We start from the raw sequence: 6,452 nt of genomic DNA, 5'->3' as shown, positions 1-6,452 counted from the left end.
TTCCACTCAACAGCAGTGGCAAGCTTCTCCACTCAGGTTTTTCCCGTTGCCCTCCCACTGCAGACCCCACTAAGCTTGGTTGTGACGTAATAAATGCTGTAACGGATCCGCTTGCACGATGGAATGTTTTATGAAGCTTTACAACTCCACGAACTCAACCATTTGCATCCACAGAAGCAGGAAATGTACGATAAGAAATAATGAAATATCAGTAAGGTAAAGAGAGAAATCGTGTTAATAAAAGACATACAGCTATATGACAGTGTATGCAAATGATGCAGGCGACAAACTGTCGTGATGTCGTGGTTGTAGGACCATGGACGTGTATCTACTGTTAAATCTTTATTTGTTCACTTCGGTGACAGTCTGTTGGAAAAATATATTTTCTGTACAATCGAGTCCACAGTTCTATTCTTCTAGTATACAAACCTTGTCAAATGCCTGTAATGATACAACTTTGCAAGATGATAGCTCCAAGCACCTGAGCAAACAAATACAAAGTAAAATCAAACATCAGGCATTTACATTCTCACAAGATGTCTGCAATCGCTCACAAAAGTAAACATTTTATAACTTCCTGTGGGTTCTTAAGTTTCAAGTTTAAACTATCTTTACACTGCCCTTCCTTGTCCAGTCCTGCTAATCTGATCTGACTTTTAAGTGGGGTGGATTTATCTCTACCCTTCTCCACTAAGCTACCCCACTTAGGTTCTTTCAATCTGTTTCCTCTCTCTCTTGTCTTATGGACAGCTATCAAGTAGCACCACACCGACTAGACGACTACGCAGTTTCTGTGCTGCAGTAGAAAACTGGTTTTCTAAACATTCTCTGTCTCTTATTGCTACTCTGATCTGACTGGTCATCAACTCTGACAGGTTTACAGGGGGACAAGGAGAAGGCAGCCGCCCCTCTCAAAAAAGAGACACCGAGGAGGCAAGAATGTGAACGTTGTTCAGTGTATAGAGTCCCAAGTCATGTGACTTGGAAGTTACAAGTTTATAAAAATGTTGACCTTTAACTTGCCAGAACAACACTTAGAATGTTAGAGATATGAAGACCTGACAACACTCTGGGTCGAAGAAATGGAAAAGGCAGTCAGTAAAGCGAGACACAAAAAGGTATTGGTTGCCGCAGGAACAAGTATTTCTCAAAACCCTCGTCAAACCCCAGCAAACTGTCGGTTCAAAAATGTTCTCGCTCAGAATCGAACCGTAAATTCTCACAACTTTCATTGACCTGTTTGTACTATATCAAGCGATTAGTATGTCCTTTTGGCCTCGTGACTGCCTCAAGAGCCACCTACCTCACCTAACCCTTTCTCAGTCTTACTTGTCACAGCTGAAGACCTGCTTTCCAAGCTGCCAAAGGCCTATCAGGTTCCATTCTTTGAAGGAACACGTGCCACCCAGCCCTAGAGAAAATTCAAACACATTCCATTTTGCTCCTACCGGACTCCATGAACTTTGTGTGAGGACGACCCTCCTGCATGACAAGGAGCTGCTGCCAGTCATGTACATCAGCAAGAAGCTGCTGGGCAGGGAACCGCACTACACAACTGTTGAGGGCGAGTGTCTGGCAATTTTATGAGCTGTTCTCAAACTATCCCTGCACCTGTACCTGGATGGTCGGGGTTAGTGCTCCTCACTGACCACAAACACCTGATCTTTTGGAGAGCAACACCCTACAAACATTCACATATTATCCGCTGGGCGATGACCTTGCAAAAGTTGACACTCAAGTCAATTAAAGAGACCCAAACAGGCCACCAGATACATTTTCACGATCGGAGCTCGATCAAGAAATTCAATAACATTAAATAAAAAACAAAGGGGAAAAATATTCTGTCATATTTTATTTATTATTTTTTTAGGAGGGAAGGAATGTTTGAATTAACAATAATATTTATAGCAACAACTGTATTGTGAAGAATACAAAGTACAAAGAGTGCAAACCGGTTAAAAAAATCGTATGTGAATAACAAAAGAATAATGTAATTCTGCTGTCTAATTTTAAAAAAGTTAAGAAGAGACATTTTATTCATTCAGTGTGAGGCGAGTACAGAGTTTATAGGTGGGTGACAGGGCTCGGTTGAAAAGAAAATGTTCATCTAGTGAAGGTGGCATGGAGCAATAAGAGCCACAATTCCATATTTTATTTTAAGAGACACCACCCATGTGTCCCCCACTCAAGCTGTAAACAGTCGACTCACATTACACCAGAGCACTCAAGTCCTCGGTTCTGTTACAGAAGAAGGGAAGAGCGGAGTGAAGATATATTTAATTGTTGGTTCATGACAAAGGTGGGCGAAAACGAAGCGAAATTCGTGATATAAGCGGCTAGTGAACTGTTCAACGGTTTCGACAATAAAATATTCATATAAACTATCATTTAGTTTATATTTAACAACCGGGTGTGACATTTAAAAATCTTTGCCCCATGAACAAAAGTGGAAAGGTCTTCGTGAATGCATAAGAAGTTAAGTTATCATATAAACTGACATTATACACAATATAAATTTCATCAAAAACAGTTTACAAATAATTCTCATGAAATAGTATCGTGCTGTTAACATTGCTGGACAATTCTACTGAAAGTCGAATCCCGAATTTTCATGTTAAGCCATTAAGAAATATTTGTTTTGATTTTTGCATAAATGTTATAGCCTAGAGCCTTGCTCATTACTTCAGCAAATGTAAATAAACTTTTAATTAAAAGCAACTGTTCGATTTGTAGGGAAATATTTTCCTGAATGTGATCAGCATCCCTAGGGGCCTGCCCTGGGGTGGGATGGTAAACGATTTTAACTGTTCATTCGTTTATTGTTGTAAGAATAGTTTCCAAAAATACTGACAGATCGTGTGTTGTGTTGAAAGGTCCTTACATATGTTAATATACTTACATGTGCACGGAATGATTTGAGCTTTTGTCTTCATACAGAGGGTGCTTTCAAACCCCTTGCATCTCAATTCTAAAATACTAATTACTTATGCTGACCTAGCATCTGTTTACCTCCCAGATGGTGTGTGTGTGTGTGTGTGTGTGTTGTATCTTCTGATATTTAGTACAGCTTGCAAGTTATTTCTTTGTTGAGTATAAACACTGTGACCAACTGTTATTTCAATTACTCTTTTTTTCTTTTGGAGGTAACTGTCCTGGTAATGCAAATGTCTAGCTCCTCCTGGATAGTGTTGCTACATTATTCTCAGTGTTCTTTACAGTATTTCTGTAACTCAAAATAAGTTTTAAAAATAAGCTGCCTAGAAATGACACAAAACAACACAGATGCCCACAGCCAGGATGCTGTTTGATTTCTTATAAAGAAACAAAAAAACGTTGACTGATTTGATTGGTTGTTTCTATTTTGAATGTTTTTGGCTGGCAGTTGTGCCAGTGCCTTGCTTTGTCCCCTGTAAACCAACAATAAAAACTTTCAGCTCTCTCTCTCTCTGTCTCTTTGTAGTCAGGTCAGAGAATCTGTGTTTCTTCTCCGCCTGCAAGTGGCACCTGCCTGCCATTGTGCCCAGGGCTGATACACGAGGCTTTGTTTTTATTTGTAACAACAAAACATATTCTTTCAGAAGCCTTACAAAAGAAGAGATCAATTTCCCAGATATTTCAAGTATTCAAAGATCATAGTGTCAGCATCTTTTGTGTGCGTGTACGCGCGCGTGTACCGTCGGAATGAACGACAGGAAGAGTACAAATCATAGGCCGGAGGTTCCTGACACAAACAATGCCAATCACATGTGAAGGTCCAACTCTAGTTGTCATGACATTTGAAGACCATCGCTTCTGTGCCCTGACATTTGAGTGCCTGGTGCTGGCACAACTGTGATAAACGTGAGGAGACCGGCGATGGCGCCCTCATCACGAGCTGCACGGGGAGGGACCTGCAGAGGTCATGACGCCAGGAAGCTGGGTAGACACTCGGGTCACGCTGCTCTCAAACCCTCGCAGCTGCCTCCTTTCCACAGTCTGATTTAAAAAAAACAACAAATTACGGACATTTCAGGTGATTAGCTCAGAAATTAGGGTATCTGGACGGAGGGAGGAAAATTATATATTGGCCAACTCCTCTCTTTTTCTTTCATCACCATCACAAAAACGTCGACAACCACTGCTTTGATGCCATTGTACATCTGGTCTCAATCTGTCTGTGCTCCTCCCTCTATCCCCGGCGCTGGTCTGTGGTCTCTGCTCATCGGTAGGTCTCTCTCTCTCTGTCTTTCACACACATACCCACATAAATGTCTGTGTATTTTGTCAAATGAACTTTTTCTCTCTCTCTCTCATTCTCTGTCTCTCTTTCTTTCTTCCTCTTATCAATCCTGTCTGTCTTTTTGTACTATATCTCCCCCCACACACACACACTCCATCCTGCTTACCTAACATGTCGAACATTCTAACGCCATTCCTCTTGACAAGATGGCGGAGTGTACACATGCCTGAGTTCCTGAGTAGCAGAATAACTGTGGCTTGTGTCTACATCAGACTGTGATTAAACTGTGATTGACAGCAACATGAGACCTGGGTGTGGGACAGTCACCTGCACATAAGAAGTGCATTACTCCGTTACTGGAAACATCAGCTCGCAATCCGAGAGACCGACAGACCCACCCCGAGTTATTTTTAAATTTTATTTACATTTTATAGACACTCCACAGGGAAGGAGATGACCGCTTTCAAAATGGTTCTCTGCCATGAGGTTTGTTTTATTGAGCAGCTACAAGAATCGTTTCAGAGAGACTTAGTCTCAACTATTTCAGAATGAGCCATGTTGACAAACTCTTATTGGTGTCTGTTACCTGGGTTGTATAACGGGGTCATGAGGTCACCAACGTAGGCTCGCTGATAGGGCAGTGTGTCGTTAGCACTGGCTAATGTTGCTATGGCAACAATGGATCATATTGCAAATGATATGACTGGCTAATATTGCTGTGGCAGCTGGCTAATCTTCCTAATGGCAGAACTGACTGCGGCCATCGGGGAAGTCAAGGTGCATTTCTGAAATAAAATATTTAAAATTTGCAAAATGTTCCCAATATTACAGAGCGATGTTCTGTCACCATGATATGAACTTATACACTGCTTACACCACAGCGCGTGATAACTGTCCGTGAGACAAAGAGTGGGGGTCAAGGGTGACATAGGTCAGGACACTGAGGTCAGACATCTTGTGTTATCTGCGTATGGAGACAGAAAATGGGATCAGTGAAAACCTTAGCCACGTATCGATAATGTCAGTGTGTGAGGACAAATGACATGTTGGTCAAGTTCACCAAACGAGTCAAGACTACGCTGATAACCTGCAACTGTCGTGTGTGTGTTGGACCTCGCCAAGTGGATTGGAAGTCGCAATGGCCTCCTCTCTTCTCTTCATTGTCGTTTGGGTTTCCAGTAGGACATATATGCTGTGAAAAGGTCCTGATATCACTAAATGTCATGTTAGCAGTCCTGCTCACCAAAATATCTGATTTAAATGCCGGTAGAAATTGTCGTGTCGATTTGTATCGTAGTATCGAATCGTGTCGTTTTGTATCGTCCTTTCGTATTGCGTGTGACTGCATCGCTGCGTCTTGTCGTGTCAGACTTTATCGCCATACTTTGCCCATCTGCATCGCTGTTTAAGATATTTTTTATTACGACAAAGCCAAATAACCGCTGCACCACAGTCATTTATCGTCGACGGACACAAATTATCCATTGACGTCGTTGAGGAGGATTTCTGTGCACCTCCTAAACTGGACTCCATTCCACGAATGGGGGGAGAAAAAAAACTCTCGTTCGTGCAACCTTGTAAGGAAGAAGAGAGCAACACAAAATGGAGACGTGCTCAGTAATGAACGATAATTGTAAAAAAAGACGGGGGAGGAATGAAGATAAAGGGAGATAAATATTGATCAGGGTTTTTACCCGTCCTTCCTTTTTACCCCCTCACCCTACTCCCCCCCAAAAAACTCGGTTTGATAAAATGGAGGTGACGTGAGATCTAAGCTGAGATGGAAATAACTAGGCAACGAACCGTTAGAAATATTCCAAGATTCCAACAATAGCATCGTCATGGTAACACAGTGGTGTGATGAATTGCTGTCCCTTGCTGTCTTTGTGTCGTCTGGGTGAGACAGAGTTCGTTCAACCCTCGAGACGGAGATTCGTCAGATAATCACGAGCGTCACTTCCGCTCACTCCACCCCTATGAGGCTTTTTGTGGGCGTTTTCCCTGAACCCTCAGGGACTTCAGGGTCCTGGCGTGTATCAAACCCGACAAAAAAAAAAAAAAAAAAAAAAAAAAACTTTATGTGGGTTATTTGGTTGAAAGCCCTGAAATCGCGGTTCCAGAGTTCTCCGACTGAGCACAACGCGGTTTATACCTTTCGCATTTTCATCATTGATCGAGGATTATGGGTAAAAGCCTCGTCTTTCGATGACCACTCCATTTCATACATTATTCC

General features: G+C 42.0%; 1 long non-coding RNA gene across 1 annotated transcript; it reads right to left on the bottom strand.

The window, feature by feature from the left end:
- Positions 1–1,879: 1,879 nt before the first annotated feature.
- Positions 1,880–4,999, bottom strand: LOC112563374. Its single transcript, XR_003099016.1, has 3 exons — positions 4,806–4,999; positions 4,386–4,546; positions 1,880–3,975 (listed from the first exon to the last, which is right to left on the bottom strand). It is a non-coding gene; the product is annotated as an uncharacterized LOC112563374 (long non-coding RNA).
- Between the last annotated feature and the right edge of the window lie 1,453 nt (positions 5,000–6,452).

This window comes from Pomacea canaliculata, linkage group LG4 (genome assembly GCF_003073045.1).
Source record: "Pomacea canaliculata isolate SZHN2017 linkage group LG4, ASM307304v1, whole genome shotgun sequence".
NCBI lineage: Eukaryota > Metazoa > Mollusca > Gastropoda > Architaenioglossa > Ampullariidae > Pomacea > Pomacea canaliculata.
The sequence above is the reverse complement of the archived record's forward strand: the minus strand, read 5'-3'. Positions and strand labels throughout refer to the sequence as shown.